Raw genomic sequence first — 15,188 nt, forward strand, 5'->3', positions numbered from 1 at the left:
TCACCTGCTGCCCAATTGCTCTGGTAAGAGCAATCATGCAGTGTTAACCCCTTGAATGCAGTGTTAACCCCCTCAAAAGTGGGCTGATGATTATCAGATCACTCCTGGCCAATAGGAGTGATCTGATCATTATGGCAGGCCCTGGATGACTCTGCCCTAGAAAAAGACAGGGGCCATCTAGTGTAATTATGAAAAAAAAACACAAATTATTAATAAAAAATATATAATTATTAACTGATCACTTTTCAGTGACATTTTAATTCACTGATTATTGATCGGTCTCCCTGATAGATGTCAGTGGCCTAAACTTGTCACTTACAACTCATCTGATAAAGAAGTATTTAACCCCTTAACGACAATGCCCGTACATGTACGGGGTTGCCGTGCCACGTGTTAACGACAATGCCCGTACATGTACGGGCTGCCGTTAAACAGCTGCATCGCCGCGATCGCGGTCCACGGAAGCCTCACAAGTGATAGCCGCCGCACAGCTTAGGAAGCGATCGGAATCGCTTCCTAAGCATAAACTGTGTTGCTGACATGCCTCGATATCGAGGCATGTAGCAACACAACCCCCCTGACCTCCGATCGCCTTGTTATTGCTCAAAAGAGCAACCACAAGTGCCATCCACGTTGCCGTCATTCACAGGATGGCATTAACAATAGATACGAGTTCACAGAGGGTCTATCCAGAGCCCTCCTGCAGGTTGAATGCAGGTACTGCATCCAACCATGCAAGGTCAATGGAGCCCAGCTCACTAATCAGAGTGATTAGTAAAAAAAAAAAAAATAATAAATTAAAAATTAAATGTTTTTTTTAAAAAAAATATTGTTCAAAAAAGTAAAAAAAATGTAAAAAAAAATAAAATATGGTAACATGTAAAAATCCCCACTGTCACCAAAAAAAAAAGTTTTTAATAAGCAAGTCCCAAAATTCTTTATCTTTACAAAAATTCCAGCATGGAAAGAGTTAAAATATTGGCATTACAAATGCCCATAGGGTGTCTCGTATTAAAAAATGCATGAGTGGATGGGTGAATTGGCCGAGTTCCAAGATGTCCCAAATATGGGTCATGGGGGCAGTAGGACCAGATGTCTAAATGGCATAAAAATACACACCTCACAAAGGGGGCCTTTTACCTCCCAAATAACCCAAAAAACCCATGCATGTGGGGTATCACTGCACTCAGGAGATGTTACTGAACACATATTGGGGTGTTGCTTGACACGGACATACACTAGGAGAGATAAGTTTATACCTGAAGTACAACGTGTATGAAAAAAATACCAAAACATTTTACTACCATAAAGTTTGACAAAGGCTAGTGGTAGAATTAGTGCATGCAAAGGGTTAAAATACCAGCATTTCAAATACCTTGGGGTGTCTATTATAGGATTTGATGGGGTAAATTGCATTGGCCGGCTTCAAAGATACCCGAAATGGCACATTGGGGGAAGAATTACCAGATTTGGAAAAAAAGGTTTTGAAATAGCAAAACGCTACCTGTACTTATTGCCCCATAACGTGCAGAAAAAAAGCAAAAAAAAACATAAAAACATTGGTTATTTCTAAACTCAGGACAAATAGTAGAATCTATTTAGCAGGCTTTTTCAATAGTTTTTGCAGATGAGTAAAAGTTTTTTGTTTAAAAAGTTAGAAAAAGTAATATTTTTAACAAAAAATACCCATGTTTTATAATTTTTGTTATAGTAAATTAGATGATATGATAAAATTAATGGTATCTAAAGAAAGCCCAGTTTGTCCTGAAAACAATATATAATATGTGTGGGAGCACGAAATGAGAAAGAAGAAAATCACAGCTAAACAGCAACACTGAAAAATGTTAAAAGAGCCATTGTCCCACAATATGCTACGAGTAATACGCACGTTCCAGTTTTGACTCCACAATATCTGAGAAACATGACTTATCACTTGAGGGGGGCTGTTACTGAACACAAGTCAAGACCTATTTTGTTCTTTCACATATCCACTAAGAAATATAAACATGAAACTGCATGTGGATGTGATATATATATATATATTTTTTTTTTTGCCTAAATTCGGAAGGTGCCGGTGTGGAATCAGCTGCATGGGGCAGCCCAATACGCCCTTAAATAGATTCCTTGAGCTGTCTAGTTATATACAGTTTATGGGGTTAAAATGAAATATGAGATGTCTACATGAGACCTGGATCCAGCAAACTGATCTGTTCCAATTTTGAACCCGCAGTGCCAAAGAGACATGCCCTACCCATATGGGCTATTCCTGTGTTTCTAAATACAAATCACAAGTTGTTTCAATAATTTTATAGGACAGACTGGCATTAAAATGGTTAAAATGCCCCAAGTAAAATACTTTGGGATGTCGTCTTTCAAAAAATATGTACTTTTGTTTAGCAGTTTTCTTTTTCTGGCCACTATCGGGGCGCAACTCCCAGCATACCACATTTAAAAAAAATGTTTGTTTAGAAACAGCGATGCGCGTCATTCATATTTAACACTGTAAGTGCCAAAAGAAGCGTAAATACCATGCATATGAGGTGTTTCCAACAACAGGACAATTACCTAAATACACTTTTGGAGTTTTTTTTTTCCCATTTCCAAATTTCCCCACATTTTTAGATATTTTTCATACTAATTGATGGTTTATATATATTATTATTTCAAAAGAAAACCCTACTTGTGCTGAAAAAAAACAATATATGATTTGTGTGGGTGCACTAATTGAGAGAGAGAAATTACAGTTGAAGAAAGACATGGCAAAAACACAACAACGGCTCTGGTCTTTTAGCGCAAACATGGTAAACCCCCACCCCCCCAAAAAAACATGGTCCTGAAGGGGTTAAAGCTTTGCATCATACAGTTGTCATACAGTCAATCTTTCTTTTTTTTTTAAATAGAAAATAAAATTTAACAGCATAACAGTTAGCTTCACTTCTTGCTAAACAAAAAAACACGCAGCACTTATGCGGCAGCCCAACAAGTTCACTTCACTGATGGACTGAGGTGAGCAAAACAAATGAAATGTAATAATTATTCATTAATATTAAGAAGAAAAAATTACTTTGTCTCTTGCTGTTGCTAACACAAAGCACAAACTAAAGCACTGCAGCACCAGTACTAGTAAGATTAGCTTAACTTTAAAATTAAAAATTAACTAAATTATCAACTAAGCAGTAGCATACCTAGTGGGGGGGCAGGGGGGGTGGTCCGCACCGGGTACCGCTCATCAGGGGGGTACCAACTTGCGATGCGCGTGGCAACTGCTGCTGTGCGCCGGGGATTGTTGTCAGACAATCCACTGAAGCCGCGCCCACCGCCGTCCGTGCCCTCTGAACCGGAAGTAGACAGAAGAAGAGGAGGAAAAGGAGCTGACTGCTGTAAGGAGAAAAGTGACAAAGGAAAGGTAGGAAAGCATTCAGTGAGAGTGAGAAGGGAGGGGGTAGATAGTGAGAAGCGAGGGAGGTGGGTAGATGGTGAGAAGGGGGTAGAAAAGGGGGAAAGGTAGATAGTGAGAAAGAGGGTAGTAAGTACCGTATTTGCTCGATTATAAGACGACCCTGATTATAAGACGACCCCCCAAAATCTGAATATTAACTTAGGAAAAAAAGAAAAAGCCTGAATATAAGACGACCCCAAAGGAAAAAAGTTTTACCAGTAAATGTTAATTCATGTAAACTATTTTTTTTAATAAAAGCTATGATTGAGAAAAAGATTTTTTTTGTTTTTATTTCTTGTATTTTCCAACCTGTCCCCCAGTTACGCACATCTGCCCCCAGGCTTGCCACTCCAATATGGCACTGTGGCCCATGATATGCCTTTTAACCCTCTATATGCCACTGTGCCCCATGGTATGCCTTTTGACCCCCCTATGTTCCACTCTGCCTCCAGAAATGCCTTATACCCCTATATCCCATTCTGGCATTTAGGGGGTTAAAATGCATATTATGGGGCAGAGTGGCATATAGGGAGGTATAAGGCATTTCAGGAGGCAGAGTGGCATTAAGGGAGTTAAAAGGCATTGTATAGAGCACTCTGCCTCCAGAAATGCCTTATACCCCTATATGCCACTCTGCCAATTAGGGGGTTAAAAGGCATATTATGGGGCAGAGCGGCATATAGGGAGGTATAAGGCATTTCAGGAGGCAGAGTGCTCTATTAAATGCCCCCTTAACGCCACTCCAGAAATGCCCTATGCCCATTTAACACACACACACACACACCCTATACCCCCATTTAACTAACTAACACACACACACACACACACTCTCTCTCTCTCTCTCCCCCCCTCTCTCACCCCCCTTCCCCCGCTCTCCCACCTCTCTTACCGGTGCTTCCAGCCGGGGCAGCGGGTTGACGTCGCCTTCTGCTGCAGCCGGAAGGAGGTGTGGCTAGCAGCGGGGGTTTGTATGCGTCCGTCGCGTATACTTTCCCCGGCTGTCAGAGATCAGACTTCCCCGCACCGGTGCCGCACCGGTGCGGGGAAGTCTGATCTCTGACAGTCGGGGAAGGTGTATGCGACGGACGCAGACAACCCCCGCTGCTAGCCACACCTCCTTCCGGCTGCAGCGGACGTTGTCTACGCGGATCGCGTAGACGTCAACCCGCTGCCCCGGCAACACATCAGGAAGCACCGGTAAGTGTGTATGATGGGGGGGGGTCGGGTGAGACAGGAGGATCCAGGTCCCCTGCAGCGGTGCGGGGGATCTGGATCTTAGTCTCCTAATCAGACCTCTATTTGAGGTCTGATTAGAAGACGACCCCGATTAGAAGACGAGGGGTATTTTTCAGAGCATTTGCTCTGAAAAAAACCTCGTCTTATAATCGAGCAAATACGGTATATTGAAATAAACAGTGAGAATGAGTGAGAGAATAAATGAATGTGTGGATGCATTGTGAGAATGAGTGAGAGAATGAATGAATGTGTGGGTGAATTGTCTGAATGAGGGAGATAATTAATGAGTTTGTGAGAATGCATTAATGAACAGTGAGAATGAGTGAGAGAAGCTGGAGGACGGAATGCGAATGACGTAGGACGTACACGTCTACGAGGGGCGTGTCCCGAGTAGCATGTTTGGCGGGGGCTCACTGAACTGAGAGCCCGCGAACTGGGACTCGAGAGCCGGGCCCCAGAGACTGAAACCGATCCCCGGGAGCCGAGAGCTGATCCCCGGGAGCCGGGAGCGGACACCGGGAGCGGACACCGGGAGCCGTGTTCCGGAAGTTGGGAGCTGAGACCCGGGACCCGGGAGTTTGGATCAGAGCCGGACGCCAAGACCAGGGAGCCGAGACTCGGTTGATATCCTGGAAGGCCCACCAGAAATTTGGCAGCAGGTCAGGAGAACGGCATCACAGCAGACCAAACGTATGGGTTTAGGAGTATGCCTCAGCAACGTACGGCCAGTATATTTAAATAAAGATTATGAAGAACCGGCGATTTGGTAGGAAAACACAGGCTGGAGAAATTCAGCATTGAAATTATATAATGCAGTATGCCACCTAAGAATGATAAATCTGAGAGATTAGATAAAATGGATGAAGCGGACAAATCCAAGAATATTAATAAATCCAAAAAACTGCAATCAATTAGCACCTTTTATTCTCCTCGCAGTCAATTAAGTCTTTCTGATTCACCTGATAAATCTTTGTTAGATCATGGTTCTGATGAAACGGATTTTTCTCACCAAGCTTATATATCTCAAAAGGATTTATCAGTAGCCTTGGAGTCATTATATTTGAAAATAAAGTCTGATTTAGATAACAACCTTAGAGATTATAAAGAAGAGATATCTACTTTAAAATCAACATTGCTTTGCCACACTGACGAGATCTCCATACTACAATCAACAGTTAAAGACCTAAAAATACAAAATGGAAATTTAAATAAGGAGATTAAGAAAATAGAACATAAACTAGCTGACTTAGAAGATAGCTCTAAAAGGAAAAACTTGAGAATTAGAGGAGTCCCAGAGGAAATAACCCTGTATGAACAATACATGAAAGAACTTCTAGCAACGTATATGGATCTTCAAAATTGTGGCCCATTACCAATCGAAAAAGCCTATAGACTTCCTATCCCGCCTAATCTTATACGAAAGGATATCGGAAGGGATATTATCGTCACTTTTTCTAATCTCTCGATAAAAGATCAATTCCTTAAAGAATGGAGGAAGAATCCACAAAAAAATAAAAAGTTTGCATCCTTAACCACTTTTCCGGATCTTTCACAAACCACAAGACTGAATAGGAAGAAATTTGCTGAATATACAGCATGTTTAAGAGAAAATAATATACCATACGTATGGGGTTTTCCTATAAAAATTCGATTTACATATAAAGACAAAATTTATACTTGCCTGGACCCAGAACAGTTGAAAATAAAATTAAATAACTGGGGTCTATTAAATTAAAATCCTCCACCATGATTTTGGAGAGTTAATGTTATATATCACATATTATACATTATCGGTACTAATTTTTTTTTTTTTTTCTCCGTCACGAGTCACTTATGGGGATGGTATTAGGAAATTATGTAGATATCACATATATAATTAAGGTAATACTGTTAAACAATACTAATTAAAAAAGAAAAGAAAGGGGAAAGGAAAAAAAGATGGAAAAATCATAAGTATTACCTATGGGGAGGGCACTAGGAAATCATGTAGACACTATACACATAATTAAGGAAATATTGTTAAATAACACTAAAGGGAATTGTGAATTTATGACCTTCCCGGTCACTGAGATGTAAGACAGCCCTTTTTTTTTTTCTCTTTCTTCCTCTTATATATTAACATATATAAAATGTGTTTTCACCACAAATACACCCCATATGCAAGTCATCCCGGATGAGATGACATCACATAAAACACAATGATATATCATGTAAACAGACACTATATTAACGGTATTAATTGGAATGTTGCTTAATTAAGGATCACTAATATTAAGGGGAATTTTACAATTTAATAATCGCTGATTTGTATTACACTGAAAGTAAGAAAAGAATGGCTGAGGTAATATGGAAGTGCGAAGTAGTACCTCATTGATCATTATTTAATTAAGTATATATTATATTTTTTTTTTTATTTTTTTTCTCATAAGTGTTACCTTTAGAGATGGCACTAAGAAGTCATGTAGACACTATATATACAATTAAGGAAATATTGTTAAACAAAACTAAATGGGATCTCACAAATTTATTAGTTACTTAATTTTTTTTTTTTTTCCCCTCTCTCCTTTTACTTTTAAAAGAGTCGGTACACGCCCCTAACTAGGTTCCCTGATGGCACAGGGACTTTTTCTCCACAAAGTTAGGTCGATTAACGACCTTTTTCTGAAGGTTAGAGATAGTATGAATGTTTTAATGTTTTATATGTATATTGTAATGGTGATCTTAATGTTTGATTTATGGTTTATTATGTTTGTGTTAAGCCCTAGAAACCTATCATTGAGACCTAGTGGAAGCTCTTATTGGGAGTACTGCTTCGACTTGTTAAATATAGACCTCGTAGAGGTCGACCGGTTAAGACTCTTCGAAATATTTTTATGACCCTTAATTTAATGACATTGAATACGCAAGGGTTAAACCCACCTTATAAAAGATCTTATTTGTACAATCTTCTACTTAAGGAAAATATAGATGTAGCACTCATTCAGGAGTCTCACTGGAAACAACATCAACCTCCCCTATGGAAATATCGTAGATATCCATATACATATACTTCTTCCATGACTAGTAAGAAGAAAAGAGGGGTTGCAATTATCATATCTCAGAAACTCAAATTTGAATATATCTTACATAAATCAGATAAAGAAGGTAGACTGGTAATTCTACTCTGTAAAATAAATGATATTACTTACACACTGATGGTGCTTTATGCCCCATCAGAGCGAACCCCTAAATTTATAAATGATTCAATGGAAGATTTGGAAAAGATAGCAAAAGGTATAATTATCATAGCGGGAGATCTAAATTGTATTCAAGATCCAAAGATAGATAGGAAATCATCAAAGAAAACAAAATTATATGATGATAAGTTAAAGAAAAGAGCTGAAACTTTTACAGCATCTCTATTTAAACATAATCTTTATGATGTTTGGCGGACAATGCACCCAGAAGAGTCAGACTATACTTTTTACTCGGCTCCTCATAGAACATATACGAATAGATACTTTTTTTTATGTTAGGATTAACTTTGAATAGATGCTCATCTTCAAAGATTGGCAATATTACTTGGTCGGATCATGCACCAGTTCTTATACAAATATTAGATAATCCCCATTATAAGAAACGATTTAGATGGCGCTTAGATGAACAAATATTAAGTTCAGAAATAAATAAGGAGGAGCTTCGCAATCTTGCAAAGCAGTTTTTAGAAATGAATGATACGAGAGATACATCAGTGAGCACATTATGGTGCGCAATGAAATGTTATTTCAGAGGACATTTAATTAAAAAAGCTTCTTGGATTAAAAAATCAAGGGGAAAAAAATCTGACTGATTTATATATTGCTTTAGCAAAAGCAGAAAGAGATAATAAAATTAATCCTAATGAAGCTAAAATAAATATAATACCGCATTTGCTCGATTATAAGACGAGGTTTTTTTCAGAGCAAATGCTCTGAAAAATACCCCTCGTCTTATAATCGAGGTCGTCTTCTAATCAGACCTCAAAATGTCCTCTGGGGCCATGTTACTTACCGGGCTTTGGTCGCGAGCAGCAGGAGAACAAGAAGCTAGCAGCGTGTCACATAACTCTGCCTCCCCCCTCCTTCCTCTGGGGGCGGGGCCAGAGAAGTTGCACGCACAGCCGGGCCCCTGCAGAAGTCTGGCATATAGGGGATTAAAAGGCATATCATGGGGCAGAGTGGCATATAGGAAGGTATAAGACATTTCTGGGGGCAGAGTGGCATATAGAGGGTTAAAAGGCACATCATGGGGCAGAGTGGCAAATAGGGGGTATAAGGCATTTCTGGGGGCAGAGTGGCAACCCTGGGGGCAGATGTGCATAACTGGGGGGGCAGGTTGGCAAATAAAAGGAAAAAGGTAGTCTTATATTCAGGCTTTTTGTTTTTTTTCCTAAATTAATATTTATATTTTGGGGGGTCGTCTTATAATCAGGGTCGTCTTATAATCGAGCAAATACGGTAAATTCTATTAGAGCGGAAATAATTGAATAACTTCAAATTAAAGCGGATGATGCTTTGACTCGATTAAAGCAAAAATGGTATTGCAGTAATAATCGAATATCTCGAGTTAACTAACAAGCTTAAATCTCAAAATCAAAATTGTAGAATAAAACAAATACATTTCAATGGTAAAACTTGTTTATCTCCAGCTCAGATAGGAGATGCTTTTAAGTTTTACTATGAATCACTTTATAATTTAGAGGACTTAAATATTACGGAATCTTCAATATCTTCTTATCTAGTAAATTTAGATCTTCCACAAATTATGCCTGATCAATCAGACTCTTTAGCCCAGCCATTCTCCACTACTGAAATTGAAGAAGCCATACGTAGTCTACCATCAGGGAAAGCACCAGGTCCCGACGGATTCTCAGCATTATTTTTTAGAATCTTAGAACCAATTATACTACCAATCTTTAAAAGACTTTTTGAGGAAATAGGGGATTGTGGTGAATTCCCATCTGAAATGCTGATGGCCACTATATCCCCAATATTAAAACCAGGGAAAGACCCAACAGTAGTCACTAGCTATAGACCAATCTCCTTAATAAATTTAGACGTAAAAATGTATTCTAGGATTCTAGCTCATAGACTTAAAAAGATTATTCCAAACATAAATCCGGATCAAACAGGATTTACCGTGTTTGCTCGATTATAAGACGACCCTGATTATAAGACGACCCCCCAAATCTTAATATTTAGGAAAAAAAGAAAAAGCCTGAATATAAGACGACCCTATAGGAAAAAAGTTTTACCAGTAAATGTTAATTCATTTAAACACTTTTTTTTAATACAAGCTATGTTTGAGAAAAATATTTTGGTTTTATTTCCTTCTATTTTCCAACCTGCCCCCCAGTTATGCACATCTGCCCCAGAAGTGCCTTATACCCCCTATATGCCACTGTGCCCCATGATATGCCGTTTAACCCTCTAAATGTCACAGTGCCCCATGATATGCCTTTTAACCCTATATGCCACTGTGCCCCATGATATGCCTTTTAACCCTATATGCCACTCTGGCACTTAGAGGGTTAAAAGGCATATTATGGGGAAGAGTGGCATATAGGGAGGTTTAAGGCATTTCAGGAGGCAGAGTGGCATTAAAGGGGCTAAAAGGCATTTCACAGAGCACTCTGCCTCCATATGATTGTATCGTGTAGAGCTCTACACGATTGTATCGTGTAGAGCTCTACGCGATTGTATCGTGTAGAGCTCTACGCGATTGTATCGCGTAGAGCTCTACACGCAGCCCGGACTAAGCACCGGGGACTTAGAAGCACCGGTAAGTTGGGGGGGTTAACACAGGAGGATCCAGGTCCTCTGCATCGCTGCGGGGGATCTGGATCTTAGTCTCATAATCAGACCTATTTGAGGTCTGATTATAAGACGACCCTGATTATAAGTCGAGGGGTATTTTTCAGGGCATTTGCTCTGGAAAAAAACCTCGTCTTATAATCGAGCAAATACGGTATATCAGGCAGGTCAGGAGGAGATAATACTCGCGGAGTCTTTAACATACTTGAAGAAATTGACCGAAAACAAATTCCGTCCGCTTTGTTTGCATTAGACGCAGAAAAAGCTTTTGATAGGGTTAATTGGAAATTTATGAGAAAGACTCTCCAAGTATTGGGCCTAAATCCTAGATTTATAAAATTAGTCATGGCATTATATTCTACTCCTACGGCCATGATAAAAGGAACGGCCTTTGAATCAAAATCTTTTCCTATTAGGTACTCGTCAGGGTTGCCCTTTAGCACCTCTGATCTATGCCTTATCTATCGAACCGTTTGCGGCATCTATAAGGAATTCACAGGAGATTCATAGTAAAAAAATTGGCACGCAAGAACACACAATAATACTGTATGCAGACGATGTATTACTAACATTGTCCTCCCCTGTAAGGTCATATCACTTTCTTTTAGAAGAAATAAAGAAGTACTTGTTTTTTTCCAACTACAAGATAAACTTAACCAAAACGCAAGTGATTACGTTAAACCTGAGTGAAATTCAACAACAATTTTTTATTAAAAAAATTAACCCGATAAAAATTCAGAAGACGGTAGATTACTTAGGCATTAAAATAACTAAGAATGTATTTGATATAATCTCATAAAATTTTGATATGTTACTAGAGGAATTAAAAGATCAAACTAATAAATGGAAGAAATTAGAACTATCATGGATGGGTCAAATTAATATTATTAAATCTTATTTATTACCAAAAATATTATATCTATTTAGATCCATACCATATACGGTTCATAAATTTATTTTGAGAGCCTTCGTTTTCCTCATTTGTTTGGGCAGCAAAGAAACCTAGAAGAGTACTTCCCAAGAAGGACTAGGCTACCCAGACTTATAAAGATTACATGATGCAACACAAATTTCAAACATCTTGGCATGGGGCTTAAAAAATAAATACAACTTAGGCTGGTATAAAATAGAGAAATTCTTATGTAATAAAATAAACCCATTTATATTAATCTGGCTCGATAAGAATACAATAAAAAAAACTGGGCATAACCAGCTCTATAGTGAAAGATCTACTGAAAGCTTTACGTAGAATCCGGAAAACATACGGATTACTAACGACTCTTTCTGAATCCTCTCCAATCAAAATTCTTTGTATATATTTAGAAGATCTGAACATCCATGAATGGACTCGCTGTGGAATCTCCAATATCGGCGACATCATGGAGGACCAAAGAGTGATACCATTCTTGGATGTTCAACTTAGATATAATATTTCAAATAGAGAACTATTCTCAGTTCTTCATATTAAAAAATTTTTGTTAAAAAATCTATTAAGAAAACGAGAGAAATGGGGGATGATTTTTTTTTTTTGAAACCCCCTCAAACAAACATGATATCCAAAATATTAAAATTATTAGCAAAATTTCGAAATATAATAAAATATTATTAGTCAATATATTATTGGCATGTAAAATTTGTATCGCACGTTTTTGGAAACAACAGGAAATCCCACCATGGAAAGAAATTTCCAATCAAATAAAAGTTCAGTCAGTATCAGAAAAATATTTTTTCCGGAATAACTTAGATTTTTATACTAAAATTTGGGCTGGATGGAACCAATTTAATTATTCTATTCCTTAGGGGGGAATATTCCGTATGTTTAACCCTATTATAATAAGTATACGAAGCTAGGTACCCCAAGAGCTCCAAGGTCTCATATGGATAGTTATATAGGGCATTGTGTTTTTTTTGTTTTTTTATGTCAAAGGTAAATGATACGAACCTGTTAAATTAGTGCTTGAAGATATGTCTCTTTAAATAACTTTATTAAGTATATTATCAGCCGTATATAGATTGTGTATCAAATATCTTCTTGTCTTTTGTATGTTTTAGAGAGAATATGATTAAGTTTTTTTATGTTTTATAAAAGAAGAAAAATGTAATAAAGAAGAATTTGAAAAAAAAAGAGCATGAGTGAGAGAATAAATGAATATGTGGAAAATTTGTGTGAATGAAGGAGAGAATAAATGATTGTGTGATTGTGCAAATGCTCTGAAAAATACCCCTCGTCTTATAATCGGAGTCGTCTTATAATCAGACCTCAAAGTCTGACTATGCGACGACTAAGATCCAGATCCCCCGTAGCTGCAGGGGATCTGGATCCTCCTGTCTCAACCCCCCCCGCCCCACATTTCCGGTACTTCAGAGTCCCCGGTGTGCAGCTGGGGCAGCTTGTAGATGTCTACGCGATTCGCGTAGACAACTTCCACTGCAGCCGGAAGGAGGTGTGGCTAGCAGCGGGGCTTGTCTGCGTGCATCGCGCAGACCTTCCCTGGCTGTCAAAGATCAGAGTTCCCCGCACCGGTGCGGCACCGGCGCGGGGAACTCTGATCTCTGACAGCCGGGGAAGGTCTGCGCGATGGACGCAGACAACCCCCGCTGCTAGCCACGCCTCCTTCCGGCTGCAGCATGAGTCTACACGCTGCCCCAGCTACATGACAGGAGACTCAGAAGTACTGGTAAGTGGGGCGGGGGATGTTAAATGGGGGGCATAAGGCATTTCTGGAGGCAGGGTGCTCTGTGAAATGCCTTTTAACCCCCTTAATGCCACTCTGCCTCCAGAAATGCCTTTTTAACCCTCTATACGCCACTCTGCCTCCTGAAATGCCTTAAACCTCCCTATATGCCACTCTTCCCCATAATATGCCTTTTAACCCTCTAAGTGCCAGAGTGGCATATAGGGTTAAAAGGCATATCATGGGGCACAGTGGCATATAGGGTTAAAAGGCATATCATGGGGCACAGTGGCATATAGGGTTAAAAGGCATATCATGGGGCACAGTGGCATATAGGGGATATAAGGCATTTCTGGGGCAGATGTGCATAACTGGGGGGCAGGTTGGAAAATAGAAGGAAATAAAACCAAAATATTTTTCTCAATCATAGCTTTTATTAAAAAAATAGTTTAAATGAATTAACATTTACTGGTAAAACTTTTTTCCTATAGGGTCATCTTATATTCAGGCTTTTTCTTTTTTTCTAAATTGATATTAAGATTTGGGGGGTCGTCTTATAATCGAGCAAATACGGTAATTATGTGAATGAAAGTGTGAATTGTTAAGTGACTGTAAAAGTGTTTGTATGATAGATGTATAATTGATTTGTGGAAAGGCAAATATGGCACAAGCAGGATGTTTGAGCCTTGGGGACCAAGATGACACAGGCAGGGTGGTTATGGGACAAAGATGGCACAGGCCGGGCTGTTTGAGGATAAAGTTGACTCATGCTAGGCTGTTTGGGGACAAAGATGGCAGGTCCTATGTGTGTAATCTGGGTGCTGGTCAGGTTCTATGTGGGCAGTGTGGACGCCAGGGCTGGCTTTGGGTTGTGCAACCTATCATCTATGCCTGTATCTCTACCTTTTATTGCTGAGTTTTATGTGATTTCCAGTTGATCTATTTCCATACATTATTATTGTATACTTGCAAATACGGGATTTGTATGTCTGATTCTATGCCTCCAGTGCTGAGTTCACATGTGAACAATAATAATAACAATACAATATTAATATATATATATATATATATATATATATATACACACATATATATATAATTGCTGACAGCAATCACACTCCTATCATGCCCAGACAACCAGTACATGCTAGAACCTGGACATGATAGGAGTGTGATTGCTGTTAGCTGAGGCTGAGTGATTGCTGTGGCTGTCTGCATCAGTATATAGTGATAGGTGTTATGCTGTACCACCGTCAGTATATAACAATAGAAACTATGCAGTTTTAAAGTGTGTGTGGGGGGTGCCACATACAGGATCCGCCCCAGGTGCCAAATACACTATGTACACCCCTGCAACTAAGTAATTAATAATAATTATTAGGGATTTCTTATGTTAATATAATTAATAATTAATGATCAACTTCTAGTTTAAGCTTAAGGGTAGTAGTGGACTGATTAATCTTTATGTGGAATAAATTAACTCTATCTTCTACCTGACAGAATGGCTCAAGCACACTAAGCTAATATAATATAGCTAATTTAGCTAGCTAAAATGAATTATAGTATTATTATGAATTATAATTAATGAACACACTAATAGTCGTCTACACTAGTATACTATGATTGATATTTATATATTGTATTACTATTAAATTATATTTTTAATTAATATTATAATACCAAGAGTTCAGCTTAAACTTATTGACTGCCTGTCCGGAACTGAAATTACAAAATCAAGTTTTAAAAATTATTTTAAAAACTAAGGGAAGACAGTAGGCAAGCAGTAGGCAGTGGGGATTGTCAGCCCCAGGGCACTGCAGTGCCAATGAGGCACTGTGTGCAGCAAACTGTTAGGTCAACAGCACTATACAGTTGACAGTTTCACAAAAGCACTGAAAAAAAATCCTACTTCACTAAAGTACACTGTGAGAAATGGCAGGCTGAGGCTATTACCTGTCTCACATAACAATCTCTCCTCTCTCTGTAATGCTCTGATGCAGCACAGCA

The 15,188-nt window shown here is 38.7% G+C and overlaps 1 protein-coding gene across 2 annotated transcripts in view; it reads left to right on the plus strand.

Annotated features, from left to right (window-relative positions):
- The window catches only part of TULP1 (TUB like protein 1), a 158,677-nt gene that overhangs the window by 109,794 nt on the left and 33,695 nt on the right, over positions 1–15,188 (plus strand). The gene's annotated exons all lie outside the window — the stretch shown is intronic.

This window comes from Spea bombifrons, chromosome 2 (genome assembly GCF_027358695.1).
Source record: "Spea bombifrons isolate aSpeBom1 chromosome 2, aSpeBom1.2.pri, whole genome shotgun sequence".
NCBI lineage: Eukaryota > Metazoa > Chordata > Amphibia > Anura > Pelobatidae > Spea > Spea bombifrons.